We start from the raw sequence: 17,033 nt of genomic DNA on the forward strand, positions 1-17,033 counted from the left end.
TGCTACAAAGGCCAAAAATGCATCATATACCTGTGATTTCTGTGTCAAAGGATATACCCAGCATATACGAGAGAAGTCATCAATAAATGTTGCAAAATAAAAGCAACCACCTAATGACTTCGTCTGCATGGGACCACAAAGATCACTGTGTATAAGTTGCAACTTTGCAGTTGCTCTTAGAGCCTGATCACGTGGGAAGGAAAACCTGTGCATTTTTCCCAAAATACATCCTTCACAAATGTGATCTGGAGGCTTCTCCATGAGAGGTAGATCTGTAAACATATTATGTCGCTGCATAAGCATAAGACTACCAAAATTTACATGCCCCATGCGAGCATGCCATAACTCCGCATCAACCATAGCTGGAGTAAGAGTGAATGCATGATAAGCAGACTGATCCACTGGCTGAAATGCATCCAACTCATAAAGTCCATGACATAATGTACCAGTAAGCATCAAGGTCAAGGCATTTGCTTTGTCTCTAACCATGCATTTATCATCATCAAAGTGGACTTGCATTCCACAATGTGCTAAAGAAGAAATGGACAACAAATTCTTCTTTATCCCTGGTACATATAAGGCATCTGTAAGGCGGAGAATGGAGCCATCAATGGCTGTAAGCTGAATCTCCCCAATGCCACACACTGGATATGAAGCATTGTTGGCACACTGAACAGTTTTGCCAACAGGGGCAGGGCTAACATGACTAAACAAATCCCTGCGAGATGTGATATGCTTTGAGGCACCACTATCAAAATACCAAGTACATGCATGCTCTGTCATACTGAGTGCCTGTGAAGACCAAGAGGCATCATAGCTGCATGTATAGAAACAGTAATCCCTGTCCTCAACAAAAGAAGCAGTCTCTGGAGGAGCTTTAGGAGCATCATTAACAGACATCCCAGCTTCCTTTGCCTTCTCTTTGGCAATCCTCTTCCTACATTCCGTGATGTAGTGACCTGGCTTCTTACAGTAATGACATTTGCCCTTCTTCTTGGGCTGTCCATCACTTTTCTTGGTATCCTGTGAAGAACCACCATCACCTGAATTTTGATTTGCACTCTTTGGCTGAGATTTCCCTTTCCCCTTTTGACCTGTAGTAAATGCTTGTTCAGCATTTGTGTTCATATTCATATTCTTCCTCATTTGCTCCTCTTGTAGTAAGAGAGCAACAAGTTCCTGATACTTGAGGGGTTCAACAGCATTCCTCATGCTGAGGTTCAAAGAGGTATGGAAAGCCAAGTAAGATCTTGGCAAAGAGTGCAAAATGGTGGACACAAGCTGTGTCTCAGGAATAATCTCATCCACATTGATGAGTTGCTCTCTCAAATCCTGCAGCTTGTTTAAGTGGCTAGACATATCATCTCCTTCATTCATTTTCTGATTTTCCAGCTCTCTTTTCAAAAATGAGATCCTAGCCTCATTACGAGCAGCATACATCTGCTCCAAAGTCACCCATGCATTCTGTGAAGTGCCAGCTGAACGAATATGAGGTATAATGGACCTCTGAACTGACAATGCAATGAGTGACAACGCTTGTGCATCCCTGGCATCCCATGTCTTTTGAGCATTTGTTCTCTGAACAGGCAATGGCTGTCCTGGAGCCTGTACCTGTTGTCCTCGTCCACGAGCACCCCCTTGGGGAGGAGTCTCTGGAGCCAATGGACCTGGACGTGGTTCATCACCACTAACAAAATCCCAAAGACCTTTTGCCACAAGCACATTTTTCAGCATAAAACTCCACAAGGAGTAGTTCGTGCCATCCAATTTGTCTTCCTTAGACAAATATGTGAATACATCACTTTGCTGTTGATTTGCCATTATGCTTTACGCACAATGTTGTACCTGTTTACCAAAAAACCCAAAAGCAAAAAACCTGATAACAACTGTACTCCACTGAATACAGTTTACCCAAATCTGCCTGCACTCTCAATCCTCTGAATGTGCAGCTTAATGCACCAATGACTGAGTAGAGCAGCAAATGGCGTACACAATGCCAAAATGCCCCAAAATTTGCTGCACCCAAACTGTGCAAAAAACCTGTATATTTCCTTGCTAGAAAATCTGCCTGTTGTGCCTGTATATTTTCACAGAGAAAATAAAAATGCCCAATATTCAAGACTTGTACTGCTTACCAGAGTTGAGATTTCAACGCAAATGACTGTTGTACTGTGCAGGTACAGTGTACTGTACGGAGCAGATTGCAGGTACGGTGAAAGTACGACGGATGTACTTTCAGACAGAGCACTGTACTGAACAGTGCGTATGGGTACTCTGCAGATCTGGAAGTCGCACAGCAGGTACAGTCGAAGCAGGTACAGTCCAAGCAGGTACAGTCGGGTACTGAAGCAAGTACACAGCATGCGCAGGTTCAGTCGCCAAGTACAGTCGCCAAGTACAGTCGCCAGGTACAGTACCAACTGAAGTCGGCAGTGAGAAGAACAGTCGGCGCTGACAGTTACAGTCGGCGGTGCTGACTGTTAACCGGCTGGTACAGTGCGACGGCGCTGTCAGGTACGGAAGCTGCTGTACGGCAGCGCTGACAGGTGTAGCTGAAGGCGGCGCACTGTGTAGTTGAAGGCGGCGCTGACTGGAACAAGAGCTGCAGTACAGTACTGGTACTGTTAGCTGCAGTCGGCGAACTGGTACGGACAGGTACAGTTGTACGGACTGTACAGAAACTGTACGGAGCTCAGGAGTACGGCGCTCAGAAGTACGTGCAGCAGCAGAGGCCGGCGCTTGACTGAATGTGTGTATGCTGTACGGGCAGCAACAACAAGTGTACTGGTTGTGTACGGGCAGGGCAGGAGCAAGCTTCTTGGCTCTGATACCAATTGAAGACCTAAACAGGGTTAGGGTTAGGGTTTACAGAAAGAAAACAAGCATAGAAAACCAGCAGGGAGTGAACACGACTGCTATAGATATCTCAATGAATGAAAAATATGAAGTACAAGCCACATGATAGTGACCCCTAAAGGATAAGTGTTCACATGACCGGCCATAAATGTGCCGGGTGGACCAAAACACTTATAGACTGCATATAAGTGAAAATGAACTAAACTGGGGGAAAAAACCTCCACTAACTGAAGTAAAAAGTGCCCCAGTAACCTACTGATGATCACTAGCACTCCTCTGGGTGCATACACAGCATAAAACCCAACATGTAATACTGGCAATAATCTCCCAACTGGTGTCAGTCCTATGTCTAGGGGGTGTATAATCAGAGTGAGGAACATCCTGCAATAAACCATGCTGGGCAATACCTCTACGAATGAAAAAAACAGAATCTGTACCACTGCCCTCGTAAAAAAGTTGCGGACCTGACCTGGAAAGAAGAATTAGTGGCTGGTGCTTTGTCTAGAAGGCCACAAATTAATGCTATTACTACTATTCATCATCATGACTTATCTGCCATGCCTCAAATGTACGAAAGTGATGATTTTAAAAGTATATGGGCTGATTTAAATGTTGGTGATTCAGTCCAATGGTTATATGTATATGCACAACCGCATTCGCGTGGTGAAACTTTGCAAAAAGACATAGATCAGTATGTACGTGAATGCATAGTATGTCAAAAAGTTGAATTTGACAAGCATAAAACACTTTGTCTCTTGCAACCGTTGTCTATACCCCATGAGCCATGGGAAAGCATTGCCATGCATTTTATTATGGATGCGCCCAAATCTACTTATGGCAATGATGCCATTTGGACTATTGTTGATAAATTTTGCAAGCAAGCTCACTTTATAAGTGTGTGAGAAAGAATATCAAGCCACATCACATGGCGAGATTATTTCTTTCCCAAATTTTCTAACACCATGGAATGCTTAAATCAATTGTTGGGGACAAACTATAAGCTTATTTTGGCGAGCACTACTTGATAACACGGGCACCAAGTTGAATTTTTCATCTGCATACCACCCACGCACTGATGGACATAGTGAAATTGTAAATTCAGCCGTGCTATCCAATACAAAATGTGTGGGGGGCATGAGCCCCAATATATATGGCAAGGGGCTGCAGTCGGCCTGTAGAAACAGGGCCGACAGCCCCTACATGGGCCCACGACTAGGTCAAGCCTAGTCAGCCAGCACAAGGCATGGTCAGCTAGCCCATGACCAGAGCAGCCTGGTTGGCCAACCCTTAGGTGGCAGGCCCTCCTAGCCTACAAGTCGACCAGGGAAAAAACAGCTCCCCCACGACAAGCAAACAACTGGAAAAAACGGGAAAAATAGGAACATGATCAGGGAGTCCTCATACGGCGGGCACACCCACATCACAGGCCCTCACTTAGTATGGTACAGACAGGAGATGAATGCTGACACCCCCTCTCAGCTCTTGGATATGGAATCAATCCCAGTGAGCTGGAGTGCTGACGGAGCATCTGCTGAGGTAGACGCTTTGTGAAGAGGTCCGCCACATTGTCCTCCGTCGAACAAAAGGCTAGCAAGATGTCACCATCCAAAATCTTCTCTTGAACAAAGTGATATTGTATCTCTATATGCTTGGTCCAGGCATGGAAGATCAGGTCCCGAGCAATAGCTAAAATAAGCCTCAAATGGAGTCATCTTAGGCACTGCAGTCGTTGGAGATCAATTGAGGATATGGACAGTCGTAGCCACAGCCTCTCCCCAAAGTGGGCGAGGAAGGTCGCGATGCTCCAACATCGCCCTCGCCACCTTTGGCTCAACCACTCCATTCTCTGAAGGAGGCCCTGTATTGGTCAGCTCCCACTTGATGCCATTCTCCACACAAAACCGCACAAAAGCATTGGAAGAGTACTCTCCTTTGTCAACCCGAATAGTCTTCACCTGCAATCCAGACTCCATTTCCACCAAAGCATACCAATCCTTCAACCGAGCAAAGGCTTGGTCCTTGTGTGGTAGAAAATACACCCATGAACCAGCTACAATCATCAACAATCAGCATGAAATACAAGGCTCCTCCCAAAGATGGGGTCTGCATAGGCCCACACAAGTCAATGTAAACCGACTCCAGTGGTTTCGAAGCCCGCCCGGTAGCCTGCTTCGAAAAAGACTCCCTATGCTCCTTCCCACGAATGCAAGACCTACAATGTCCCTGCCTGCTACTACCAACATTTGGCAAGCCATCCACCATCACCTCTCGGAAAGCCTGCCGCCGCAGCACATCCACATTCAAGTGGCCAAAACGAAAATGCCACCAATCACTGAGCTGAGTACCCGTAAGAGAAGAGACTGCTGAGAGTTCGTAAATCCGATTCTCCACACCGTCTTCCCAAACAACCTGGCCTATTGCTTTGTCTCGAATAGCAACTAAATGCTCATCGAACTCCACTTGCATGCCAGTCTTGGAAACCTCATGCACTGACAAAAGATGAAAGCCAAGAGATGGGACATAAAGAACTGGGGAGAAATACTTCCCCCCTCTGCCATCAAGAACGATCTCCAACCTGCCCTCACTGTGAATTGGGATAGTGGACTTGTCACCAATAAAGATGTGACATGTTTGCCTCCGAAGGTCCTGTCGAGAATAAGTCGTGTGCCTAGAAGCACCAATATCCAAAATCCACTCCTGAGTATCCCCAACGGTGAGACCAACCGCCTCCCTGCTCGAAGAAGATGAAGCTCCGGTGTCCATAATTTCCAAGTGCACAAAAGCTCGAGTCTTCACGGCTGCAGCTGAGGAATCTGCAACTTTCTCGGTGCTCCGTTGAGGACATTTCCTCCAATGATGACCTTTCTGGCCACAATGGTTACAGGTCCACTCGGCCTTCAAAGCATCACGATCTGAGTCGGGCTTCTTCTCAAAAGACTTCATCTGTGAAGACTTTCCTTTGCCCTTGTTGTTGTTGTTGTTGCGGCCTTTCGACCGCTAGCCAATCAAAGCCTCAAAACCTCCACCCTATGGAGGGTTTAGAAATTGCTCCTCCTGGTCCAATATCATTGGCACAAGCTCCCCACAAGTAATGGTGTTGATCCTCCCACTGGTGATCAAAGAGCTGAGTACTGAGAGGATAGATGAGACAACAGGGTGATGGCCATGTCCTCCGATGATATCTCCTTCCCAGCCTGAAGAACCTCCTGCAGAAGAGCCTAGTGTTTGTTGATGACATCATCGAAGACTTTGCAGGATTCATCACTCGCATCTGCACTTCCAAGGAAACTCTCTTCATGGGTGATACCCGATTGTAAAGAGAGGCCAAGTGCTGCCAAATCCCTCGAGCCAGCGTCATGTATTTGATATGATTGATCACTTGGGGTGTGCAATAAAGAAAGATGAAAGAGCGCACACAAGCATTGACACATCCCACAACTGTGCCTAAGCCTCCCGCTCTTTAACTAAAAGTGAAGAGTTCTCCGCCGGATCTAGCCTTGAAACACCAACCGTGACAAAGTCAACCAAATCATAAGATTCCAAAACAAACTCCATCACAAATGCCATAGTTGTTCCTGTCCAACTGTCAGTCCACCGGGAACCTCGAGAGGGTGGGGATCTTCACACGTTTCTCCGCCATCTCCAGCAAATCTGCCATCTCGGGGGTTCACGTGGTCTTGTGAAGGGAGGGTGGGTAGGAAAAAAAAATGAAGAGGCTGCGTTTTCTTGCAAGGTGGTTGTCCAGCAATGACACCCACCCGCTTCTCCACGTCCCGTACAACCCAAATATTCTCCAATCAGCACCAAAAAACAGTAACCCCCCAAGCTCTCACCGTCTCCAAAGCTTCAAGCCACCTGTGGCTCTGATACCATGTCGGAATGTGCAGCAGAAATGAGACAGAAATCAGAGAGCAGAAAACTGCAGCAGAGCAAGAAAGGAGATGTGGTGTCGAACTCTGCTATATACACAAGTATATCTAGTATATATATACTTGTGTATATATATCTCGTATATATATACACAAGTATATATCTGGTTGTGGGCCAACAACTAGGTCAAGCCTAGTTGGCCAGCACAAGGCATGGTCGACTGGCCCACGACCAGATCAGCCTAGTCGGCCAGCCCCTAGGTGGGAACCTCCTGGCCTACAAGTCGGCCAGGGAAAAAACAAGAAAAACATGAACATGATTAGGGAGTCCTCATACGGGCGAGCAAACCCACATCACAGGCCCTCATTCAGTATGGTACAAACAAGAGATGAATGCTAATAGATATGCCTAAGTGCAAGAGGCCATTGACAAGAATGTCCACAAGCGTAAAGCTGCACTAGTCTCTCCTTTGCTTCCGCTTGCTGCCTTCAAGCATTCTCTCAAAGTGTCCCAAGAGGCCATTGACAAGAATGTCCACAAGCGTAAAGCTGCACTAGTCTCTCCTTTGCTTCCGCTTGCTGCCTTCAAGCATTCTCTCAAAGTGCCTAGACACACACATTGCATACTAATCCATGTTGCACACCCAGCTTCCAACACACCCCCCCCCCCGGACCAATACATGAATACCCAGTGGCACGAGATCGGGCTCAGAGGCTTCTCACACAATCGATAATGTCCCAGTTGGTGCCCTTAGATTTGATAGATAAGTGAGAAACGTTTTAGAAACTCCTATTTTTTTGGTTTCTCAAAAAAAAAATGTTTCTCAAGGTTAAAAGTTCCTATTTTTTGGAACTTTAGCAATGCAAAATTATATAGAAAAAATCCGAAACCTTGGCGCTTCTTAGCCGAAGGCCGAAACGTTTTGTCCCGAAACCTCAAAAACCCCGAAATGTCAAAAACCTCGAAACGTTTCTGGTGACTATGATCAGCAGACAGTTACGAATAACTAAAGAAGATGTCTTTAAGACAGGACTACATGGTACGGCCATTACAAGTTTTTCGTATTACCTTTTGGGCTCATGAATACTCCCGCTACTTTTTTGGCAGATCATAAATGATCTCTTTCAAGATTATTTGGGGACATTCGTTGTGGTATTCTTAGATAATACTTTGGAGATTTTAATCATACTCTTGATGAGCATGTCAAACATCTCCCGGTCATCTTGGGGATTCTAAGACGTACGCAACTTTATGCCAAAATCTCCAAGTGGGACTTCGTTTGCAAGGAACTCATACGACTAGGTCACATCAGATTTCTAGACAATGTATAAGCATAGATCTTGAGCAGATCCAAAAGGTGTTGGACAAGCCACTTCCAGACCGAAATTGGGAAACGATTGATCACCATGACTCAACCTTATGGTTTAAAGGAGATTTTCTATGTGCTATATCCTAGTGGTATGGGATGCTAGGATCTACAACATGTAGAGTTCCCTCATGTATCTATAGTTCTAACCTGGCATGTCCTATTCCTAATGGGATAGTTAACCTACGATAAGAGGAAGGAAGGCATGGTGGACAGAACTTATGCAAGATTTTGACTTGGAAAGAAAGTATAGAAAGGGTAGTTTGTGTAACTCGCGGCGGTGCCCGGGGGACTAGGGCCTTTGACACACTTGTTGATACCATCAATGCATATTAAAACATTTAAACATGGCCACAGCCTTAACACATATCCATCATCACTTTGCATAAATCATAAAGCTGGACAAAACATCCACAAATGCTGAAAATGGAGCTTGCACATGTGACACCACATAGAGGCCAGAATGGGCCGACCCCCCCCCCCTTAGAGTATTTTATTACCCAAGGAGAATAATAGCATGTACAACCTTTGCGGGCCTTACTCTACCCACGGGAGATGCCAGATTATCCATATAAAAATGCCATAACACAGCCCAACACAAGGCTACCAAGCCAGAACATGGGCTGTAGAAATGTCGAGCCAACAATATAATCCATATACCTCCGTGTGGGTACTGATTCTTCCCCAAAAACCACGGGTCTTCATGCGATAGAGCTGGTACAACAGGTTCAGCTCTCCATTCAGCTGGTACAATAGGTACACTGGCTGGTACAGTAGGTACAGTGGCTCGTACAGCCGGTACAGTGGCTGGTACAGTCGGTACAGTGGCTGGTGCAACAGGTACAGCAAGTACAAGGGCTGGTACAGCCAGTACAATGTTTGGTACAGCAGGTACAAGGGCTTGTACAGCCAGTACAATGCCTGGTACAGCAAGTACAAGGGCTGGTACAACAAGTACAATGGCTAGAAATCATAATAAATGATTAAATACCCTTGCCTTCAGTATTTCTTCGCGATGGAAGCCTCCAAAACAGTCCCCAACAGCCGGTATTCTTCATGGGCAGCCTTCAAGAGAGAGAGAAAGAGAGTAGCCATCATTAGGGCAACCTGTAACGGTGGTAGAGGCTAGTGTGCAGCAAGAGAGCCTCCATTAATGAAGAGAGAGGGCTCCAATTTATAGATTTGGGGCTCCCATGAGTGAAAATGGAAAGAGAAGGCTATGATGACAAGTGGAGAGCCACACAATAGTTGGAGTGAAGTGTGAGGCCACTTGTCTCACTTTGATCCACTTTCTTGCCACATGTTCCAAGCTAAGAGATGGGTTCTCCCATAATCTTTACCTCTAAAATATATCCCAACTAGTAGACATTCAGTCATAGGCACTTTGCTAACTCTTGGTATCTGCTCAATTCCACATGTAATGACGCGAACAGAATTTCCATCGGAGTCGGGCCAAAAATAGCAACTCTCCTAAATTTTAGGAGTGTGGTCCTTTGTATTCTAGGATAATCCCCCATTCCCAAAGCTTGTACTTTCCAAATATTTAGACATCCTGGAGTCCACCAGACCCCTTTCATACTAGGAAATGTCCAGGCTGGTGACATCCTTCCCAGCTTCTTAAAAATTGTCTGCAACTTTAAGCTTCAAGCCATATATTCAAGATATAATCATGTCCCATTAAGTGGGCGAGACGAGATAGTCTCAAAAATCTAATATAACTGAAGAATCCATGTCCCAAAGAAATGGGTGAGACTAAATAAATCTCCTTAATACCAATATCCAAATCATGTCCCAAAATAAATGGACGAGAATTCCATAGAAGATATGCTAGACATAGGCACAAGAGCTATCACCAATATCAATGAGATAATCATATGCCAATGAAAATCACGAACCAGGTGCTAAGACACTTAAATAAAGGCCATGCACAAGAAACTAGTGCCTCGCACAGAAACATGTGCTATGCACACAAAACTGGTGCCATTAAAGAGCACAAACCATGGTGACAGAAAAGTTGGTTCTCCATAGTTCTGGCAATCCTTTCTCCCAATCCCAACAGTTCCCATGTTCTCCCATATAATCCCAACTTTGATCAACAAGCATGGTGTGGAAACAATGAAACACTCACTCCACAATCGCAAAACGAATCCACGTGTATGGTGGAGTGTTCATTGAATTGCCCTCTCACAATCCCAACATGAATCCACATGCATGGTGAGATGAACAATGAACCTCTTAGCCTCTGTATGGAGAGATAGTGATTCTAATATGGCATAAAGCTAAATAAATCCATGTCCCAAATAAACTAGCGAGACAAAACAGTCCCATAAGTCCAGATATCATAATCATGTCCCAAGTAAATGGGCGAGACATATCAGTCCCATAAGTCCAGATATCATAAACCATGTCCCAAGTAAATGGGCGAGACAAAATAAGTCTCCTGCCAATAAGGCATCGGTCCACATGACCCTTGGCATAGACATAAGTCCCGTGCCAACTAGGCGTCATGCCCAATTTACCACTTGCACTCCGTGTTGGTACTCAGACCACACACCTTGGATGAGAGGTGGGCTCAAGTAACAAGATAAAACAATCACTCACAGATGTTCCATAAGCGTTTCTGCTACACATAGTCTATAGGCATTTCGGCCACCAATAGTTTGTAGGCATTTCGGCCACCAACTCACACTACCCTCTCAAGTGCCCATGTTCCTTTCCATCTGCTCTCTATTGTTTCACCCAGATATGGTAGAAACAATCTTCAAGAGAGCACGTAGGACAAGAGAACACAACACACGGTATGTTGTGCTCAACACTACCCTCTGAAGTGCCCATGTTCCCTTCCCTCTACTCTCTATTGTTCCACCCACATAGTAGAAACAATCCTCAAGAGAGCACGTAGGACAAGAGAACACTACACAGGGTATGTGAACCATGAGTTTCATAAGTCCAATGCATCCCAATTAAAGGGAGCCAAAAAGAATAATCCATAAACCTGAGGATAGATCCAAATCCCTAGAAAAGAAGTCCACAAATCCATAGACCTGTATACCATAACTCTTACCACATACTCCGTGCTAACCACACACCTTGGAGTAGAGATGGACTTTATCCATAAAAGCATCATATCGATGAGATATCCAAAGATTTCTTCTCTATAAACTCGGACAGATTCGTCCATAGAAATTGCTTGTGAAGCCCAATATCTATATAGCTCTCGTCCAAGAAAGAAACCTCCATAGATATAATCCATCCCAATAAAGGGAGCCATAAACAATGTTTCCCTGAAACCATCTCAAGGCAAACAACGCCACCTTTCTCCTTGCATGGCATATCCTTAAGACATCCCGAGATATATCTCCATATAGCTTGCCTGTAAGCTTGATAATATAGTCCACAATATCCATATGGAAAGAGTACTAAACGTGTGCCAATAAAGCCAACTCCACACTTCCAAGATAAAATTTTGTGAATTCATAAATCCTTAGATCAACAAGCTGTCTACTGCTCATGCTCTTGCTTCATAAGCTATGAAGCAGCTTAACAGCAATGATGGTAAGTGTGGTCCCCACTTGAGATCTTTTCTCTTCCTTATTGATAGAAGGAAGCCTCCGCTTCCAAGAAAACCTATGCTCTGATACCAATGTAACTCGCGGCGGGTGCCCGGGGGACTAGGGCCTTTGACACACTTGTTGATACCATCAATGCATATTAAAACATTTAAACATGGCCACAAGCTTAACACATATCCATCATCACTTTGCATAAAACATAAAGCTGGACAAAACATCCACAAATGCTGAAAATGGAGCTTGCACATGTGACACCACATAGAGGCTGGAATGGGCCGACCCCCCCTTGGAGTATTTTATTACCCAAAGAGAATAATATCATGTACAACCTTTGTGGGCCTTACTCTCCCCACGGGAGATGCTCGATTATCCATATACAAATGCCATAACACAACCCAACACGAGGCTACCAAGCTGGAACATAGGCTGTAGAAATGCTGAGCCAACAATATAATCCATATACCTCCATGTGTGTACTGATTCTTCCCCAAAAACCACGGGTCTTCATGTGATAGAGCTGGTACAACAGATTCAGCTCTCCATTCAGCCGGTACAATAGGTACAGTGGCTGATACAGCAGGTACAGTGGCTGATATAGCCGGTACAATGGTAGCTAGAACAGTGGCTGGCTGGTACAGTAGGTACAGTGGCTGGTGCAACAGATACAGCAAGTACAAGGGCTGGTACAGCCAGTACAATGTTTGGTACAGCAGGTACAAGGGCTTGTACAGCCAGTACAATGCCTGGTACAGCAAGTACAAGGGCTGGTACAACAACTACAATGGCTAGAAATCATAATAAATGATTAAATACCCTTGCCTTCAGTATTTCTTCGCGATGGAAGCCTCCAAAACAGTCCCCAACAGCCGGTATTCTTCATGGGCAGCCTTCAAGAGAGAAATAGAGTAGCCATCATTAGGGCAACCTGTAACGGTGGTAGAGGCTAGTGTGCAACAAGAGAGCCTCCATTAATGAAGAGAGAGGGCTCCAATTTATAGATTTGGGGCTCCCATGAGTGAAAATGGAAAGAGAAGGCTATGATGACAAGTGGAGAGCCACACAATAGTTGGAGTGAAGTGTGAGGCCACTTGTCTCACTTTGATCCACTTTCTTGCCACATGTTCCAATCTAAGAGATGGGTTCTCCCATAATCTTTACCTCTAAAATATATCCCAACTAGTAGACATTCAGTCATAGGCACTTTGCCAACTCTTGGTATCTGCTCAATTCCACATGTAATGACGCGAACAGAATTTCCATCGGAGTCGGGCCAAAAATAGCAACTCTCCTAAATTTTAGGAGTGTGGTCCTTTGTATTCTAGGATAATCCCCCATTCCCAAAGCTTGTACTTTCCAAATATTTAGACATCCTGGAGTCCACCAGACCCCTTTCATACTGGGAAATGTCCAGGTTGGTGACAGTTTAAACCGGGTTATAGATGCCTTAAAATAGGATAGGGGGGGTGAATCTTTTGAGTTTCACTGAGGTTAGTGCTGACTTATTTGTTCCAAGAGAGAGTTGTGTCATATCGATAAGAATTCCAATCAGTATTGGCAGCAATTTTAGGAGGGGAGCTCCATAGTTTGACTGGGACTCTGCTCCATAGTTTGACTGGAACTCTAGGAGATCATACCACTTGCCAGGGTCGCTAGTAGTCAGTACTTTATTTTGAACAAGTTGTCGTTCTAGGATGATAGAGTTTGTGTATCATATAGTGTTGGGTTTGTGAGTTTAGGAGAGAGACCTTAATTAGATGCCATGACACTCCTACAGCAAGAACATCCGAGGATACAGCGAACTTATGATTTGGTAAACAAATGATTTATTGGACCTAAGATTAAGGTGGAAGTCCACAACAATGTGGTGAAATGTCATCAATCTCGGGTAAACAAGGTTGAATGCCTTAGGATTGGAGGGTTGTTACATCCTCTAGAGTTTCCTTTTAACAAATGAGAGTGTTTCCATGGGTGTTCTATTGTCGGATTGCCACGTAGCAAAGGGCATGATGCTATTCGAGAGGTGGTAGACAAGCTGCTGAAGATCGCAAGATTTCTACCCACAACGACAACTGTGGAAGCAATTGAATGGAGACAACAATTGTTGAGCATCTTCTTAGATTGTATGGTCTACCTTGTGACAAAGTGAGTGATAGAGACTCCAAGTTTTATGGACACTTCTATCAACTAGTTTTCCACGAACTGGAGACTACACTGTGTTTGAGTTCCTCTAATCATCCTCAATCAGATGGGCAACAAGGAGGGTGAATCAAGGTTTGGGGGATATGCTTTGTGGCCTATAAGCTAGATTATCTCCTAATGTGCCATTTTATCCAATTTTCCATGTGAGTAGACTAAGGAGAAACTAGGGACCGAGGATAATACTGTTACTCCTCAGGAACTTGTTGAGGTTCAAGACTTGTCCTCTATTCCACATGAACCGAAGCTCTTGATTGACTTCAGGGAGAGCCATCTTAGAAATATGTCGATCCCTGATTGCAAAATTAAGTAGAAAGATAGAGCGGGGGATGTCTCAAATCAAGAGAAAGTGGCTAGTTGTAACATCAGCTCCCTAACTTCATTTAGCAGTAAATGTCGGAGGGGAAGTATGTTACATACCTAATACTAATCCTCAAGATTAGGGACTAATTTGGCAAGCTTAGGAGGCCCTAAGATTAGGAAAAGCAAGCGAACATGGGTGGCTATATATATGTGAAGCATTGTGATTAACAGTTGGACTATAATTAGACTAGAGTAGACATACTCTTGTCATGGACATGGTAGATCGCAGATAGTCTTGCCAAGGGTCTGTAAGGGCAAGCTCTAGTGGTATGGAACGCCAAGGCTGATTTGGCGTAGATCTATAGGAGTGACCTTTAGCTCCTAGCTCAAGGGAGGTCTGCGGACGCAAACCGTAATTGGGTGGTGGGCTTGCCTACACCCTTTTATGTTGTTTGTACTAATCTTGTGTTTAACCTATGATTTAGGTGATTTCCTTGAAGGATCATATAGTCTACTTGTTACCTCCAACGTCATATGATCGACTGGAGTGGGGCTAAGAAGTCTGAGATAGAGGTCTGAGTAGTATCCTACTGGACTCGCCCTCTTGGGTGGAACCACATCAAAGCCTCTCTATAACAACGGAGATCTATTGAAGAAGATGGACATCTGAACAAGTAGTGCTCCTCTGTCTTTATCTCCACGAGAATGCACATCTTGCAAACCCTCTCCTCTCCAGGGATGCCATCAGCTCTTCCTGCTAGTGGGAAGATACTTTGTGCTAATCAATGGCAATCCTCGTGGCATGAGACGTGTGTCTGTAGTGATATCCAAGTTTGGGAACGAAACCATCTTTTGTAACCCTCAAGAAATGCTCTTCAGAATTGAAGCTTCATAGGAAGCTCTGACAAAGTCAACTATGCCCGATGCATAGGGAGTCGGTTCAAGTTTAGCCCAATGATGCATTGCTCTCCTGTCTAGTAGGATCGAGAAAGGGGAAATCTAGATTGTAATAAAGAGGGGTAGATCTTCCATCTGCTGAAGGCCATGCGAGGCCAACCATCTGGTTATGCAAGTGATAGAAGTAAGACTTGCTCTTCCCTTCTCTATGTCAAGTGCCATCCTCAAGAGCCAATCTTTGTAGTGTATAGACATGATGTATGTAAGTTAAGGGTTGAGAGAGAGAGAAAGAAAGAAAGAAAGAAAGTTATATTAAATGTCTTCAAAAGACCCAATGGGTCTATGAGACCAAAAGTGATACAATAGTCTCCGTGTAATCTCATCATGGTACAAAAGAAAACAAAGACTAGAGCTATGAGTGGTAGCTTATAGAAGGCTCTGCAAATCCAGTGGGCGTGGGAAGGTGGCTCAATGCCTCTCCAAGATCTCCTTAAGTTGGGGCTGATGTCTGTGTTGCTGGCAAGGTCCACGAAGTCTAGGACATCGGGCTCATTGTAGTGCCGTGGTCCGATCTAGAGTCACACCAGAGTGGGGCCTGGCACGAGGTCGGGCACTCGAGAATGTGTGGCTCGATTAAGCTGTGGTTATGTCATCCATGGCTGGTGTGGCGTCCTCTTGTGGTCAGAAAAGAACTCAGTGATGGTTGCCTGGCGGCGCTGGGTGGATGTCTCCCACGGGGTCTCGACTCCCTAATCAATGAATCTCTATGGTGATGAAGCTCTAGTAGGGGCATAGTGACATGAAATGTTTTGTCGTTTCGAAGGTTTCGTTTCATCTGTTTTGGACGGAACACACAGGTTTCGAAATGACACTTCTTATATACACATACCAAATTTATAACATAGCCAACAGAAAGATGAAGATGCATTTTTTGGGACTAGTGGGTATGAAAATTATGATTTTGGGAGTAGGTTTTTTGGTATTTTCAAAATTTGGGCGAGAAAAGGAAAGAAAGAGAGGAGGAAAGAAACAAGTTGGAAGGGAAGAGAGAGGTGAGAAGAAAAGGGAAGCAGGTGAGAAGAAAAGGAGAGAAAGTTGGAAGACAAGAAAAGGAGAGAGAGAGAGGAGGAGGGAAGAGGAGGGCTGGACCGTGGAGGAGAAGAGAGAAAGAGGAAAAGGGAAGAGGAAGAGGAGGCGTGGAGGAGAAGAGAGAAAGAGGAAAAGGGAAGAGGAAGAGGAGGCGTGGAGGAGGAGAAGAGGCGCAGCAATAGGTTGCGGCCGAGAAGAAGCGTCGGATGCATGAAGTGGCAAATGGGTAGCAAACAAGGATGGAAACGATGGCAAAATTTGCATTTGCAAAAAAAAACCTTCCGCCCGTTTTTTTTTACCTCACTTTACATTTGGGCGAAACACCGTTTCGATGGGCAGGTTTCGTTTTGTTTCGAAACGTTTCATGCCGTTTCGAGAGGGCAAAACAGGTTTTTATGTTACTATGAGTAGGGGTGTAGTGAGAGATGGGTGGTGGTGGTGAGGATGGTTGGGAAAACCAGAGGATGAAGGAGAGATAGGCATGGTCAGCTCCAAGGGGGCGGGTGGGAACAGTGAAGGCATGTATGGAGAGAGAGAGGTGGTACTGTGCAACACTTCAATATGCACCAGGCAACTTTGTTAAATTCATTAAGGACTACAGCCTTTTGACAAAGACCCACAAAGCCCAAAAAGGGAATTGACAAATGGATAAAAATACACATGGAGGAGGAGGAGGAGGAATAGTTTTAACGTCATAGCCAAGCCAGCAGACCATAAAACATCCATATGACAGCACTGAAGTGCGGGGATGGGACTTGAACCCAGGATGCTCTGCATTAATTGCCCCATGCATAAACAGCTATGCCAGCAGTCCCGAGAGAGAAGACCCATGTGATTGGAGACTGTCATCCTCAACAATCATGGGAGTCACTCTGCACAGAGGA

The 17,033-nt window shown here is 44.9% G+C and overlaps 1 protein-coding gene across 1 annotated transcript in view; it reads right to left on the reverse strand.

The window, feature by feature from the left end:
* LOC147624640 (GPI transamidase subunit PIG-U) overlaps positions 1–17,033 on the reverse strand; it is an 80,363-nt gene that overhangs the window by 21,393 nt on the left and 41,937 nt on the right. The window lies entirely within an intron of this gene.

This window comes from Cibotium barometz, chromosome 25, assembly GCF_041138505.1.
Source record: "Cibotium barometz isolate CiBa-2024 chromosome 25, ASM4113850v1, whole genome shotgun sequence".
NCBI classification, from domain to species: domain Eukaryota; kingdom Viridiplantae; phylum Streptophyta; class Polypodiopsida; order Cyatheales; family Cibotiaceae; genus Cibotium; species Cibotium barometz.